The 17,570-nt window shown below is 35.0% G+C and overlaps 1 protein-coding gene across 4 annotated transcripts in view; it reads right to left on the bottom strand.

Annotated features, from left to right (window-relative positions):
* bcl9l (bcl9 like) overlaps nt 1-17,570 on the bottom strand; it is a 42,594-nt gene that overhangs the window by 14,838 nt on the left and 10,186 nt on the right. For all 4 annotated transcript variants that reach the window (XM_052581828.1, XM_052581831.1, XM_052581829.1 and 1 more), the window contains exon 2: nt 981-1,045. The gene's annotated coding sequence lies outside the window, so the exon portion shown is untranslated. The remainder of the gene's footprint in view (nt 1-980; nt 1,046-17,570) is intronic.

The following is a 17,570-nucleotide window of genomic DNA, read 5'->3' as shown; positions in this document are numbered from 1 at the left end:
AGTCATACTAGTATTTTGGTTTTAACTCAAAAAATTTCCAATCTCATTTCTTGGTGAAAATGATTAACTTTCAAAACTTAAAGTTTGCTGTGTTATACAAAAATATGTATTCCCACATGGCTGTTTAATATTTAAAAATACTACTAATAATAAATATATATTAAAATAAAATAAAAATTGTTGTTGAATGTCATCCCATATCACTATATTGTGATATACACAAATACCATCATATAAAATTACTTACAGTAATGTATATGATTTTGTTCTGACCCTCCACCAATCACATCCAAGGAAAGTGTATGTTTCACTAAAGATCATCTCAACAGGTCTGTTCACACTTAATGCTTAAACAGGATTCAAAGGTCATTGCCAACAATACCTCTCTTACCTCATAAGAGAGATGATACAACTCAAAATGATCATTTATTATAGCCATAAAATCACAAACTGGTTTTCAAGTTATACATGAATATATAATATTAAGTCTGACTATATCGCTAAATCTTAATGCAAGAATGGAAATAAAGTTATAATTCTCAATATATTCTGTAAATGTATAAATTATATAATTTATATAAATATCATAAACCCTGAATATAGAACTGCAAATATGAATATAAATGGTCTTTATTTTAAAACGTGTTAATAGACAGATTTTCTTGCAGATTTTTTTTGCATCAATGCAAATATTCTACTATATTAATTATTATAATTATTTTTCATATTAATACTCTCAATTAAATCACTGTTGATAATTTCACTAGCCCTGTTGAATTGTGTAGAAGAGCTAGATATTAACACTGTCACGGACTCTGAGGAACTTCCAGCACTAAAGTCTTACTATAGTAGAGAGACTGCATCAAAATTCTTGTTATAAATGTTAATGGTCTTGTACGTGTTTAGAACAAACACCGTCTCAGGACACTGAAGGCTGGTTCGCAGGGGATGCTGCTGGTTTGCTGTGGATTTTTACGCACCTCACTGGGATGAAGGTCCAACAAGCAAGTGCATTCCGACGTCTCCTCACTGCATGCGCACTGATCTGTAACACACACCACAGAGATTTAATTATGCTTTCATTTAATTCCATTACGACCCATTATCACACAAAAACATTCAAATAATGAGACATTTTAGCATAATTACAAGAGAGAAATGACAGCCTTTGAAAGAGAGAGAGAGAGACTTTTGGATAAGTGTAACTGTCCCTTTAAGAAGGAGGCTGCAAATAATGTTTGGACACTCTGATGCCCAGAAGTGAGTTTCCTGTTTAATTTGCTCCACCCACAGCGATCAGAAACCACAAAAACTCCCCACCTTAAGTAATAATATCCAAACGCTCTTATTTGTCATCAAACTGTTCTTATTTTTAATTCCTCGTCTTGTTCATATAGCAATAAACAAATCAATGTTTGGAAATGAATAAGAGCTATTTACATATTTTTTAAATCTACTATTAATATATACACATTTAAATATTTCCTAAAGATCCTAAAGGGCTCTGGTCTCATCTGACTAAATTAACCTTTAGCACTGACCCATTTAACATTTAGTCTTTCACTTCTGACAGTGGACTGATGACTCATCTTGCACTCAGAGGCGTGTCCATTTTTGTCCAAACAAATGCTTTCTAGTCTACAAAGAGAAAATCCCACCCTATAAAAAAGAGAGACAAGACCTTTGATATGCCACCAACTTTTGATTGTGATATTTATTTATTTATTTTTTGATATAAAATTATGATTTTTATTAAAAGAATAGAAGGTTTGATGTGCTTTTTTGTAGGGATACACAATTAAATTTGTGATTATCCATCAATATGACTTAAAAAAAAAAAATAATAAAAAAATAAATAATAATAATAATAATAATAACAATAATAATATATATTATATATATATATATATATATATATATATATATATATATATATAAATAAATAAATTAGTATTTTATTTTAATATTACTTTATAATTATAATAATTATTAATATTATTAATTTTAAGCATTTAATATTATAATTACTACTACTATTACTAACAATTTGTTAGTTTTCATTTAGTAATATTATTTTTTATTATTAAATATAATAATAATAACATTAATAATATTAATAATAATAATAATATATTTTACATTTACTTCAAACTTTATTTTGACAGATAACTGCAGGAAGCCCTTCCAGCTTCCCTTTTGTTGACAAGAGTTTCTCACTACAAATATGGGTGCATGTTGCATTCCTAAATGCATGTTAGTAACCCAAACTTTGAGCAGATGCAGAGGAGTACTGAAACACTCTGAGACGCTACAGTGGAGCATAACTTGCTCACGTGTAAATAAACATTGTACTACGCTTCACTGTGAAACATGCAGCACATATTTAATTGAATTGCAGCCTTTGCAATCTGATAAGCACACTAAGCCATTATGCGATTTTTTCGGGATTTTGATGAATCATGCAGCCCAAAAATCAAGACAAGGCAGAAAAAATGCATTCATCAAACCACTTCAGGGGCTCTTGAAGACAATGGACAGCAACTGATCACATTCCAAGTGTTACCGTAGATCCAGAATTAACACACACACACACACACACACAAACCTCAGCACAGCTGCCAAGACTGAAATGTGCAATGGATTGGATTTCTCTCATGTGAATGAAAGAGGAACTACACACTATCCCAGAAGCCACATGCCTCTGTCCATAACCTGCAGAGCTCTCCTGCATGTGTGTGTGTGTGTGTGTGTGTGTGTGTGTGTGTGCGTGCATGTTGAGTGAGTTCCCATGCTGTCATTGCAGGTTTGTCATGTAGACTGTGTGGTACATGTCATGCATACAGGTCCGAACAGGACACCTGTTGCACAAAAGACATTAACACACACACACACACACACACACACACACACACCCAATGACAGTGGCGTTCATGAAAATTATAAAAAAGGCAGTACTTTCCATTTTCTATAAGCTAGCAGGGCTGCACAAATTGGGAAAATAAATCAAATTGTGATTTTTCTGATAAAAATTGTGAATGAAAACCAATCTAGATTTATTTTGTTTAGGGCTGAAGAATTTTGCCAAAATACTGTGACAACAGTACATAGTAATAATAATAATCTATACATGGTAACTTAATTTTTTACAGTATATTCTGTATAATACATACTGTATATAAAAGTAGGTTTGTTGTGTTAAGTGCTGGACAATTTGGCCAAAAATCACATTAAATAAAATACAATAAAATTACAAAAAAGTTGTCCTATTAGTAAAATAACAACCTAATTATTTTATTTTGCATTACAATCAGAACACAGTGTTACGCTTCACTCACACACAGTGCATATATTTATTGAATTAAATCCCAGCTCTTGCGACTTCAACTCATACAGCAATTTCGGTTCGATTTTGATTAATCTTGCAGGCCTCAGAGCTTGTAGTATAAATTTGTATAAATCCAAATTTTTCAGTCATAAACAGTGGGTACACATTCACGTGCACAAAAACACTTCCAGTCAGTCATAAAGCGTGTCGGTAACGGGTTCCAGGGTCCCACACATATTTCCATGCCAGAGACATTCAAGCTATTGACCTCAAAAACAAAAGAGACATTATCAGTCCCTCTCCCACCCCCTCAGCAGCACACCTCTGTCCCTCCATCACACTCTCCGTCTCTTCAACAGGAAACTTTGGTTTCCACTTGCTGCCGTTCACAAACACCCTCTGCTTCCTCTATAAAGTTATTTGCGCCCTTTCTTTCTCTCAGTCTCAAATAACAGACTCTTTCCCCTTCTCTTTTTCTCGAGGTGTGTCATTTCTGTGCCACAGCGGCACCAAACGGATATGCAAAAATAGTTTGATTTCTACATTTTCTGAAAACCTTGTGGGTGGTGTTTACCTGTGCAAAACTCAGCAGCGCCATGGTGTTGTGGCTGTTAAAGTGATAGTTCACCCAAAAATACATTTTGCTATTGATTTACTCATCCTCAGGCCATCCAAGTAAAGACCGAAGACGTCAATATATCATCAGAAGCTATGTGTATTCATTTTGTGTTGCCTGTATATGCTACTTTGACTGTCACACTGGTGGTAGCCATTGACTTGAATCACCAGGACCATAGCTTCAGCTAAAAGTCTTCTTTACTCTTCTACTCAAGTGGAAAAAAGAAAAGAGTCCACTACATCTTGGATAGCCTGAGGGTGATTTTTGGTCAAAATATCCCTTTAAAGCTACTTCAGTCCTACAATTTAGTGTTCACACAACATTCTGTTCATTACAAACACATACTGCAGCTCTGTCTTCTGTCCCTTTAAATGCTCAAGTTCTTTAAAGCTGTTGATTCTGATTGGCTGTCAATGTTTTTATCATTCATCAGATGGCAAAAAAAAAAAAAACCCTTCTGAAAGTGATTCCAATTACTTTGTTCCTCTGCTGTGTTATGGTTGTCGTCTAGCTGTGGCATTGATTTCCCTATTTTCATAGAACGAAAATAATTAATAAACTTATATGGGACAATTTATGCAATGCTACGTGGTTGCCAAAGTGTTCTGAGATATTTATGTTGTTGTGATGTTGCTAAGGTGTTTTAAGTGTTTGTTTATTACTCATTGTATTGTTGCTAAGGTATTTTGAGTGTTTATTGATGCATTGTTGCGTGGTTGCTAAGGTGTTCTGTACAGTTGTAAATCCCTGTATATATGTTTGTAGCATAAATTATGTTATATAACTTATAAAATAAGTTATAAATTCCAAACAGCTGTATGGCTGTATGGTTATATGTTTTATGTTTTATGATTTTATGTTTTAATGTAGCCAGTGCTATGGCATTATGTTTTATTGTTGTATATCAATTGTTGTGTGCCTTAATATGTTATTTTTCAGTTATCTTGTGCCTAGTATAACATCTTGCCAATGGACTACAGTTGAAAATTAGCCTGCTGGCTAACACTGGCACATTTACAGTAATGTTGATTAATGTGCACTGTCCTAAAATAAATAAATGAAATGTGTTCGTTTGTTGTTCTTTTCTTTAAAGAACTACATTTATGCCCTGCCCCAAATTCAGTCAGTGTTTATATTTATTAGAAGAATAGACCTGTAAATGGCGTACTGATAGTCACCTTTGCACCTAAAAACTGTAAAATAGATCATGAGCATCCTAAAATGGGGGGGGGGGGGGGGGGGTATACAATTTATCTTTGAATTGACATTTCAGAGGAGTTATCTCACACAAAACCTGCTGGACACCAATTAGTCATTAACTAAAAGACACACAGTGCTCATCACTCATTAACCCCCGGAGGAAATTCTCTCATGATAATGTATCGCAGCAGCCTTTGTGCACATCATCTAGCGTGGACAGGTCAAGTCGACTGAGCTAACTACAATCGTTAGCATCAGAGGTTGACCAATATGATTTTTTTAATGGCTGGTGCCAGCGAAGGTGATGATTATACATCTTGTCCCTTGTTAAAAACAAGTAGAATTTAGCATACAATTAAATGAGAAGCTATTATAGAAATGATTTACTTAAAAAAATATACAATATTTAAAAAACAATTTAGTCACCGTACAGACTAAAGGCTGAAAAACGTCAATTGTGGGGTTTTTGTTTCTTCTTCTTAACATTAAAGATCCCATCAAAAGAGAATGTTTATTAATTAATTTTCATTGTTTTACTAGTAAAAGTGAGGTAACCATTATTTTTATCTTTGATTACCATTTGTATAACCAGAGTTGTCTACAAATACCATGGTTAAACTACAATTAGTGTAGAAAAACCATAGTTAATCATTGGTTACCATAGTAAAAATCTGTGTTGAAATCAACGTCCACTCACAGCCAATTTGGCTACTAAATTTTTAAGTTTTAAGTTTTAAGTTACCATGACTTCTACTAGCCAAAAAAAAAAAACGAAAAACACCAGCTATTTGTCATGCCGCATCCAGTGGAGACTGCATCACCGACTATAATGTGTCACATCACAGTCTTAAGGCGTTTTTCGACTCTTCGCTGTTACTTCAATGCAAAGGAAACCAACGCACCATTGGTGACAGGTCACGGGTATGTTAAAGTAAGCTAGATATGCACAAATGCTGCGAAACTAGGCTGTATTTCATATATAATGATATCTCGTATTTGCGTTAAATCTGCACAGATTTGGCTTGCAACATCCCTAAGAAATTAATAAGTGAACATAACTTACGAAAATTAACCCACCAAATTGTCTAGTGATTTGACAGCATAACCCACCACAGCTGACTTTTACCCAAATTTGGCAGGTGTTAATTTCAAACCCTCGTAACCAAGGTTTTATTTGTAAAACATCTAGTACTCAACTGTCCAAGAGTGTTTAAAATGAAAATAAATGGGCCATTTGATATGAACAGCCTAAAGTTCTTGTTAAAAATGTTTGTTACATTTGTCAAATTTGGTGTGTATTAAACCATGGAGTCTCTAAAGCAGCAATCACATCAGAGCTTCTGAATAACTTAGAGAACACAATCACACACCTTTTAGACCAATGAACTGTGCTTGTGAAAGAGAAAGAGATGAGAGAGAGAAGGAGATGTGGGAGAAATCAGACAGAGAGAAACAGATAACATCTTTTTTTCAACCTTTCTTCTCAAAACTCAGCTATTACCGCTTGGCACTTTGATCCCATTTACACAGTCCAGAACAAATCGGAAAGAGTCTAATCTGAGAAAACAAGAGCTCAAAATGGGAGCTCAAATGAGAACATGAAAATGACGTCAGCTAGAGAAACTTTCCAGAGACTCAAGTTTATGTTTGAAAGAAGCAAAATGAATGTCTGAGATGATTGATTTTTTCGGGGGAATTTGAAGCACATGTTTGATGCTCACAAAAGAGAAGGATGCTGATGTCATTAGAAGACCACCAACATATAAAGCCAGAATGGACATGGGACAAATCTGTACCCACCCTTATGAAAATTAACCATGGTTTTATTTTAGTAATAATGTAGTGACCAGGTTTTTTTTTTTTTTTTTTCCTTTGGCTAATTATTATCATCGGTATAACCACAGTTTTGCTACAAATACCATGGTTAGTTTTCATAAGGACAAAAGTGAGCTATGTTTGACTGCTCAAAAAATCATTTGGGGGATGTCCTTGTTTATAAAGATGGCTGAGGCTGACATCAATATCTAAAAAGCAAAGCCATACATAATATGAATTTAAATATTTTTTTTAATGAAATATTAACACAATATGACCTATTTTAGAGTGAAACTGAATGTTCAATGACAACAAACATGTACCTACTTAATGGGATAGTTCACGTAAAAATGAAAATTTGCTGTTAATTTACTCACCCTCAGGCCATCCACGATGTACAGTAGGTGACTTTATTCTTCAATGGACCATTACAGAAGAATTTTAGCTGAAATCATGGTAGAGTCCTCCACGGGGGTACCCGATGGCTGACCCCCAAATTTGGCTGAAACTGGTGAAAAATATCCAACTGTGTCGGATACTAGGGATGCACGATAATATCGGCACAACATCGGTATCGGCCGATAAAAGCTTAAAATGACCATTATCGGTATCGGCCGATATGAATATTTCTGCCGATGAGCCAAACCGATATTCTCCAAGTGAAATAATTGACCTGTTTTTCAGATGTGAATGTCTGTCTACATTTGTAAAATAATAAATTTATGGTAGAATCAGTACAGAAGAGATACATGGATTTCTCTTCAGTAAAATTAAAGTTTAAATATATCAGTATATATTTGTAAATATATCAGTATATATATTTGTATATATATCGATATCGGTATCGGCATCGGCCAAAATTATCTAGAAAATATCGGCATATCGAATATCGGCCAAAATCCAATATCGTGCATCCCTATCGGATACGGGTGTGGGTCGGATCGGACACAGGGAAACACGGGTCTAAACACGGGTTCAAAACAGTCACGTGCAAACGTAAAAATAGGCCTACATTCAACTTAAAAACAAAAAACAAAATCACCACGGCGCGAACAGCTGCATGAGTCATAGTTAGCAGACGTTAAGATCAGTTAAGATCAGCCAGCTGTATATATATACAGAATCTGAATTAAAATGTGTTTGATTTAAGCCTATTTAAAAATTTGTGTCATAAAATTATATTGCGCATAACGCGATCGTTATAAAGGTGTTTAAACAACAATACACTTCCACTTGCATGTATTTGACAATCGGAATATCAGATATTTAATTCCATAGCTAACACATTTGTGAATATTGGCCTAATCTAGGCTATCCAGGGTTGTTGTTTTTTTGACTTTGTGCAGCTCATTTACATGCGCGCTCTGGTGCAGATCCGCCCCCGGACGATGCTCAGCTGTGAAGGATTAATAAATGGTACGATTTGCTCTTTTGTTGTTCTGTTTTCTTTCAGGATCAAAAATACAACAAATGAAAGCGTTTATCTGTATTTCCGACTGATGAGAACTATGCATATACATTCATAAATTAGTCAATTTTGTATTTTATTATGAGATATTTTATTCTAATGTGATCAGTGACTGATGGACCAAAGAGCACGTATTTCGACATTTGCAGTAAAAAAAGCGAAATATAAATTCTCAGAAAATGCATTTAATACCAGTATATTGAAACGTCTGTTTATATAGCCTACTCCATTAATAAAGGAGTCCAGACTTTGGAAAAATATTAGTCCACATGTGTTTTATATTTAATATGAGGGAAATAGACATGCATGCATGCGTGATACAAAAAAATTTAAATTTTAGGAGGCAAAATATTTTTTAGTAATTCTGTCTATTACACTAAGGTTATTTCATTGTCTGCTATATATTTGCTTCTTATTTATTAAAATATGGGCAATTGATAGATAAAACATTGATCAAAATTAAGATACAATATATAAAAAACGAATATCTTTTAAAAAGAGTTTTCCATAAATAACTTCTGTATGACCTGGCAATAAAATTCGAAAAAAGTGTGTCTAATGTGATTTGCTTAACTGATTTGATTTCGGGTGCGGGTCGGGTGTCGGTTCTATTTTAAGCGGGTCGGGTTGGGTGCGGATTTTAATTAGTGTTGCTGTCGGAAAACGGGTCGGATGCGGTTTTAAACACTGCGGGTACGGGCGGGTGCGGATTTACAAAATCGGACCCGTGCAGCTCTCTGGTCCTTGGTGATTCATAATTTGCAATGCAATAACGTGTACGCAAGAAACGTAACATTATTTTCAACATAATTTAATTCTTATCAACTGGTTATTTTTGGTGAACGAGTTGAAGCAGTTCACCAAACTGGACTGAACCATCTAAAACAGTTCGCGGCTGGAGCAGCACAGATCTACAAGTTACTCAAATAAACCTCAATTTTGGACGTCCGACAGTCACTTAGACTCAAAATGAGCCAAAATACCAGGTGGGTAAAAAGTCGTTCCCATTGATCAGTCTTTCCCATTGCCTAAGTCTAGGGATTACAAGTAAAAATGTTGTAAATTATATTCAGTTTCTAGCACAGACCAATCGTTTTACTTCATAAGACCTCAATATATCATCAGGAGACACAAGTGTTAACTTGGTAAAAACTTAACATGTTTATTTTGATTACTCTCAAAAAGAACCACCATTTCAGTTAAAAATCTTTACCTTTCTGCTTAAGTCAAGAAATGGCCTGAGGGTGAATAAATTAACGAATCATTTTTGTAGTCAAACTTGTACACAGAATTTGAGAAAAATTTGACAAATACTCCAAGTTATTTTGGTGATGTCCACATTTGTAAAAAAAAAAAAAAAATCCCCTTAACAAAATAAAACAAAATGTACAGCCTTTTAATACACTGTTACCTCCACATAAGTGAAAGAATATAGACAGAATATAAACAGAAACATACTCACTGGATTCTGAATAAACCCCTAATGCTAATGCCCACACTCTTACACATGTAGTTTTGAAATCTAGAAGACACACACACACACACACACACACAACGTACACTGTTGCACATTTTTAGCATGCTGAGTTATATTTATAGCTCCAAATGCCCAAAGGAGAGCAGGAGAAAAGTAATAGGAAAATTCTAGGCCCTATCCTAAGAAACACACACCTCTCGCCCTCTTATACTTGCGTAAACACATAAATCTCTCACACACATGCACACAGAGCTGTACTGTAGGCAATACAGGGTCAATACTGTGACCAAAGTGTGTCTGACAGAGGAGTTAAACGTTAACAACACACACACAGTGAAGGCTTTATGACATTGGCCCTGCCTTAACAAACTACATTTGAGCGCGGCGCCAGTGGAAATGTTGGGGGGGTGAAAGAAGAGAGAGAGAGAGAAGAATGAAAGGGTCTGACGGCCATCTCTGTCCCAGGCTGTCCACTTAAGACTTGTTTGTTTCCAAAACAACAAGCTTTTTGACTTTTGCAGCTTAACCTTGTCAACACTGCTGCCGGATTTAATTCAGTTGAGAAAATGGCGTAAGATGAGAGTTGTTCTCCAGTCAAATTGCAAACTTTTATTTCTTTTCAGAAGCATGTTGTGCACTGATATGTGTTTTTGCTGAGGCTTATACCAACATCTAGAGAGCAGATCCACGAGTAATACTGTTACTTTTGGAAAATGGAACACGCCATACTTTTTGAAAATAGACTAATTTTCCAACTCCCCTTAAATAGTTAAATAGTTGAATCTGCCTGTAGTACTTTTAGCTTAGCTTAGCATAGATCATCAAATCTGATTAGACCATTAGCATCCATTAGCAAGCGTTTCAATATTTTTCCTATTTAAACCTATTTTTAAACTCTTCTGTAGTGACATTGCGAAAAAATTAAAAGTTGGGATTTCTAGGCTGATATGACTAGGAACTATCCTCCCATCGCCTGAAAATAGTTCCCAGCTAGTTTGTGTAGTTGCAGCAATAGCTACTATTTTCAGGTGCTGTATAAAAACTATTTTCAGAAATTGCTAATACGTTTCACAACTAATTACAAAGAAACAGAAAGAAAGAAATAGAAATGTAAATTTTTTGTTGAAACAATGAAACGGTATTTTCTTATAAAACGTACTCCAAATATCTTTGTTCTGTTTACTACTTTACAAATTCTTAGAGTTTATGGTCATAGCTGATTTCATCTCAACTTTAATAATAGAAAATGAGATGCACAAAATAAAAATGTAGAAAAAACAACAACAATGAAAAAACAACACTGCAAATAATTGAAAATTATGCATACTGTACATACAATAAAAATGTAAACATAAAATGATTTCAGGCATTAACAAGGCTGTTGAAAAACAAACAAAATGATTTCCTGGTAAATTTCCTTTTCCTTTTTGAGTAAACCGTTTTGTTTCCCACAAATAAACCGTAAGTTGTGTGTCAGGACTTACACACTTCATATAATCAATGCAAATCACAGACAAAGGCTAGTCAGTGTGACGAAAGTATGTACGCATACGTTGTCAACGGTCTCCTATTTGGCACAGAGTTCAAAGGGTCAGCGACACTGTACTTTTAATCTCACTCCATCACTTGATGGCAAGACCTTTGCTCATGCTACTAAAGGAAAGTTAAACACACTCAAGCCGACAGCCACGCTGAAAGCCATAATCATTCACCTGCTACCGGCATTTAAAAGCCCATAACTGTGTCCAGGTCACTAGTGAGCATTCACTGCTGCCAATCAGGTCTTTCCACTTCAGGACTTTTACACTCGACCAAGCCCAGAAATGCTGATCTGATCTTCAATTAGAACAACAAATAGGATTATTATTAAAGGTTTTTTTTTTTCCTCACAGGTCACATCAAATTATTTCAATCTATGATTCGGAGTCAAAAATTTGGATTTGGAAATTTGTTGTTTAAAGCACCCCAAAAATCTTTCTTCACTTAAACACCAAAATGAATGTTTACTGATAGCCACTCATCGCTGAGTTTGCTGGTTCATGTCGAGAACAAGAATTTTAGAGATTAGTATTTATTTCATGAACTCATTAATCTTTTTTAGATATTTTAGCTAGGGATGTGCAAAGAAACATATATTTAAATTCCTCTATATATTTTTCCTGCAATTGTAACCTCTAATCAAAAGCAAGGTCAAATTTAAAATAAAATAATAAAACTATCAGTGAGAATACTGATTTGACTCAAAAGAATAATTCAAAAATAGGATATAAAACTTTTTATAAAAAAGTTATCTTACGGCTTCAGAAGAAATATATAATATAAATATTATACGCGAAAAAACTTGAGGAATATTCATGGTGCTTTCGTATCCTGAAGCCATTAAAAAAATAAAATAAAATAAAATAACTAAATTAAAAAGCGATCGGCACATTTTTCAAAATAGCTCTTTTTTTTTCCTCTACTGATGAAACTGTGAAATAATATATGAATGAAAGATATATAAATATCACACGCAAAGAGACTTGTGTGATATTTATGGTGCATCCTGAAGACATTGAAAAAAAAAAAGCAGTTATAATTAAATTAAAACGTGACCAGCACATTTTTCAAAATGGCCCCTTTTGTATTCTACAGATAAAATTAATATAATATTAATATAATATAATTTTAATATAAGTGGAAACTTGTTGAAAATTTAAACAACTGAATTAGAACAAAATGAGTGAGAGTAAATGATTTTCACTTTTGACCCTTAAAAAAATAAAAAAAACTACCTGAACGGAATTTCTCAGGATTGAACATGCTAATGGCACTACCGTATAAAATATGGCCCCACACCCAGATTACAAATGATGACTCAGCATTCGCCATAACAGCTACTCATCACAACGAGGGAAAGACTGGGAGGTATAATTGTTAGAAGTTGGGATTGTGTCTTGTTTGAACATGAAACCTGCCGAGCCGAAACCCAATTTCCCACACGTCAGCTGAAACCACCCGAGTCAAACATGCTTTCATTCCATGTCTGACTAATATGGCCACTCTCTCACACACACAAACGGTGACTAACACACTTTCTCGCTTTCCTTAATTTCTTCTCTTCCTCTGCAGCAGGGACTACTTCACACCGTCTAAACACTTCCCCCTCCCCGTCGCTCTCTATTTCTGTCTCGGTATGTGTTCCGCTCATTCCCTATAAAGTGTATGAAGAGGGAGCCATTAAATGCGTTTTAAACCATGTTCAAACTCATTATTCATTCTGCCTGTAGGATCGCATTTGACATTTGACTGAGCATCAATTATGTTTGACAGCTCTATAAATGATACACAAAGGACTTGTTGGCGGGGCTTGCTGAGGCGAGCGTTACAATTACTATTGCTCATGCTTAGGGTTTGGGGTTCATCAAATGCTGAACTCTAAGTATTAAACTTCCCAATCATATGGCCTTTTGAGAAGAGTACGACGACTTGCACTTTTTTTAAGGGACAAAGAAACTGGAGTAGCATACCTAGGAACCAAAATACCATAGAGACTTGAGGATAGGCCTAAGGTTAATTTTGCTTTTTCAAATTTGTTTTGTATTTGAATAGTAATTTTACTGTAAAACCAGTCTAGTTTCTGTTAGATTCAACAATGCAATGTCAGTTTGAGATATATTTTTCATTTCATGGACGCAATGATTTAAAAATGTTTTATATTTTGCATAGGTATCAGCAAAAAACGTTTTTAAAATCGACTACATATTTTTCCTCTAATGTTTCCTTATATTTTCATTTTAAGATTTTTTTCTCTGTTCCCACTAAGACAAAATAAAATAAAAACGTGAATGAAACATGAAGATCTGTGAACAATTTCATAAAATAAAATGAATTATTTAAACAAGCTCTGTAAACCATTTCATATTGATCATAATTGAATGAAAAAGAAGCAACAAGCCCTTTTTTATTTCTCCTTTGCATTCTACTAGAAGAAATAAATGGAAACTATTGGAAAAACATGTGGTAGAGTAAATGATGACCATTTAGTAGGTATATGCAAAAAAACACACTATAATTTTCCTCTAAAAAGGCAAATAAATAAATAAATAAATATCACACAATGTTTTTTTCTTAAATTGTGCAATTTTGTCTAATTAATATTGTGCGAACAGCTAAACTAGTCGACTTTATTAATCAAATATTGGATGGGTAGACATGTAGTTGTCTAAATTACCATTGTGACCAATCCCAAAATTTTGTTTTAGTGTTTGCAGTTAAGATATTATATTAGAAATTAGATGAAAAATCAACAACAGAATATAATTATCTAAAATAAAGTGATATTTGCATTTAGGATTGGCTAAACATGCCAAAGGAAGTTTTAAATCCACTCTGCTTCCATTCATTGTACTGTAAAACCATATTCTCCAACAAAACAGCCAATGGAAATGTTTTAGGGCCCAACGGGGATAAGATTTGACACATTTCTGTGATTTGACAGCGGGGTCGAATTTTGCATGACGTTATTCGCCCATTCTAGGAAAGATTGTTATTGGAGGCGGGACAAAGCCTTGCTTGGATGCTTGATTTGCAGCCTGTCAGCCACAAAACGGGGGCAGCTTACTGGATAGAGTGCTTTTCAACAGAATCACTGGATTAAACGGTCTATCGTCATCTGCAGGTGGGATGTGTTATGCCATTCTGACACCGATCAGACAAGAAAATTCTCAAAATAAATAGAAAATTTGGAGTTTAATTCGTTTCAGTTTTCAGAGTCACATACTTAGTTACTTTACTTTCCATTGGCGGTTTTGTTGCAGTTTATGACAACATTTGCACATGAACCATTGCCACTTTATAAGCAACCACCTAGCGGAAAATCTTAGAAACCACCTGAAACACCATAGCAATCCCACAGCAAAACCTTAGCACAGAGGTGGAGAGTTTTCCATGAGAAGTCTAGTACTTTTAGCAAGGGGTGATGGGAAATTTGGCTGCTTAGAGGTCAGTAGGTCACAGAAATCTCTTTCCTGCTGAATCATGTTTGAACATAACGTATTTAATAAATGCTTTTGTGCATGTAGGCCTTAAAAATTCAGATGAGTAAATATGGATAATAATGGCACTGAACTCTCCCAGTCTGGCACTTAGTAAAAAATGGGTAAGATTGTAAAATGCTGTTTTCATCACAATAGACGGTTTACCTAGAAACTTCCCACTGTCAGAGTGTCTGTCTAGTAACTTTCTCTCTCTCTGTCCAGCTGTGTGCCTGCCGTCTTCAGTCAGTCCATTGTTCCTCCATTTGTTTTCCCGTCGCCTGTTGTCGTGGGAGTGAGTGCAGTGCAGTTTTGTGTAGAACAAAAGGTTCCGAGTACAACTGTCATAAGTGCAAGACAGCAGCTACAGGGACTCGCCAGGGACTGCAGGTTAGAGTGTGTGTGACTTTATCAGAAATCAGAAATTACTCAGACTGGCTTGGTGCATTTTGGGAGCGCTGAGACTTTAGGACGCCAACTGCAGGCTGTATGAGTCAACAGGCCGCTCATTCACACGGATCTAATTTTCTCCGGAATAATTCACTGTCCGAAGCTGATGCGTCACAGAAAGCCATCCAAAAATCTAATCTGCATGATTTCTTGTTAAAATGGTCTTGATGATACAGATACAGTTTTTCGACCGATGAATTCCAATGACTTTTCCAATCATTTGGTCAAGGATTTAAAGGGATAGTACACCCAATAATGTTAATTCTGTCATTAATTACTCATCCTTCATGTCGTTCCAAACCTGTAAGACTTTTTTTCATCTTCGTTCATGACAGTACCACACAACATGCCTTGTTTCAAGTAGAGGAATAAACACATGCATGCATCATGGTACTCTCGTGAATGCGTGTCAAAGACTGACACGGAAGAGAAGAAATTGTTAAATAAAGTCATTGTGTTCGTTTTCTTTGCACACAAAAAAAAAAAAAGTTTTCTCATAGCTTTAACAAATCATGGTTAAACCACTGATGTCACATGGATTAAATATTGATGTCCTTTACTATGTTTTTGGGCCTTGAACGTGGTACAGTTCTATTGCTGTCTATGCAGGTTCAGAGAGCTCTTGGATTTCATCAAAATATTTTCATTTGTGTTCCGAAGATTAACAAAGGTCTTTTGGGTTTGGAATGACATGAGGGTAATTAATGACACCACTTTGGGTGGTAAACCATCCCTTTAAAATAAAATAAAATAAAATATTATTTATAAAAAGCTACGAAATATCGCGTTCATTATCGCAGATGAAACGACTTCGATAATGAACGCGATATTGTGTAGCTTGTCAGTGATCTACAGCTCTGTCTATTAAATGCTGCTCCATTTGAAAGCAGGTGATGGTGATTTACCGCTAATCAGGGAAGCGGCTTTACTGATGAAATGCGCGTGACAATCGCATGCGATATATCGCCCAGCCCTACAGGCCAGCTCCACACATGCTCTTTGGCCACAAGCTAAATTTTCATGTCAAAGTAAAATAAAGAAAAAGAAGAAGAGAAAAAACTGTTGGGTAATAAGATTTATTTGTTACATTAAACATTTGTAATGTGCTTGGCACATGAATAAATAAAAAGGGTGACAAGAAGATTTGTTTTGCCATAATATGATCATCACCTCATGAACAAATATGATGTCTCACATTGAAATATGTATACAACATGGCTCACTCAGTCACATTAATGAAATAGTTAATCTAAAAGTGAAAATCTGCTAAAAATTGGCTCATCCTCAGGTCATCCAAGATGAGTTTGTTTCTTCATTGGGACAGATTTTGATAAATTAAGCACTACATCACTTGCTCACCATTGGATTCTCTGCAGTGAATGGGTGCCGTCAGAGTGAGAGACCAAACATCTAATAAAAAACACATCAAAATAATCCACACCACTACAATCCATCAACAAATGTCTTGTGAAGTGAAAAGCTGTGTGCTTGTAAGAAACAAATCCATCATGAATGTCGCTTCTGGCAAAAATACCAGTCCATAATCCATAATAATGCTTCATTCAGTGAAAAAGTCCATCCTCTGTGGTCCTCTCACATCAAAATCCACCAAAATATTTGTTTAGACCTGTTTTTGCCTGATATGTACATAGTTCTCTCCTGATTCTCCACCGTTGTCACTGGTGAAAGCCATATTATGTATAGAGGACTTATAACTCATAAGCTAGAAGGAAAAGTCTGAAGTTAAATTAATTTCTTGATGGATTTGTTTATTACAAACATGTAGTTAAAAAGTGAATTGATGGAGTCATGTGATTAACTCCCATTCTGACGGCACCCATTCACTGCAGAGGATCTGTTTGTGAGCAAGTGATGGACTTTCTCCAAATCAAGAAACAAACTCCTAAAATCTCGGATGACCTGAGAGTGGGTAAACTTTTTGCAAATATAAATTTTCAGATGAGCTATCCATTTAAACTATTATGAGGTATGAGAAAACAGTACTTGCAATACATAGACCAAACACTTGAGTCACATCCGCATTCGTGTACTTGTATAAAGAAAGCTTCTGGCCTTCGAGGAGACTCAAAGTGTGTACTGAACATCCGAGACACCCTGCTGAACAGCTTTGATAAATAACATGATCAACGACAACTCACGACAAATTATAATTACTTTCAAACTTCTTATTCAGCGTCAGG

The sequence above is a fragment of the Carassius gibelio genome, chromosome B18 (assembly GCF_023724105.1).
Source record: "Carassius gibelio isolate Cgi1373 ecotype wild population from Czech Republic chromosome B18, carGib1.2-hapl.c, whole genome shotgun sequence".
NCBI classification, from domain to species: domain Eukaryota; kingdom Metazoa; phylum Chordata; class Actinopteri; order Cypriniformes; family Cyprinidae; genus Carassius; species Carassius gibelio.
The sequence above is the reverse complement of the archived record's forward strand: the minus strand, read 5'-3'. Positions and strand labels throughout refer to the sequence as shown.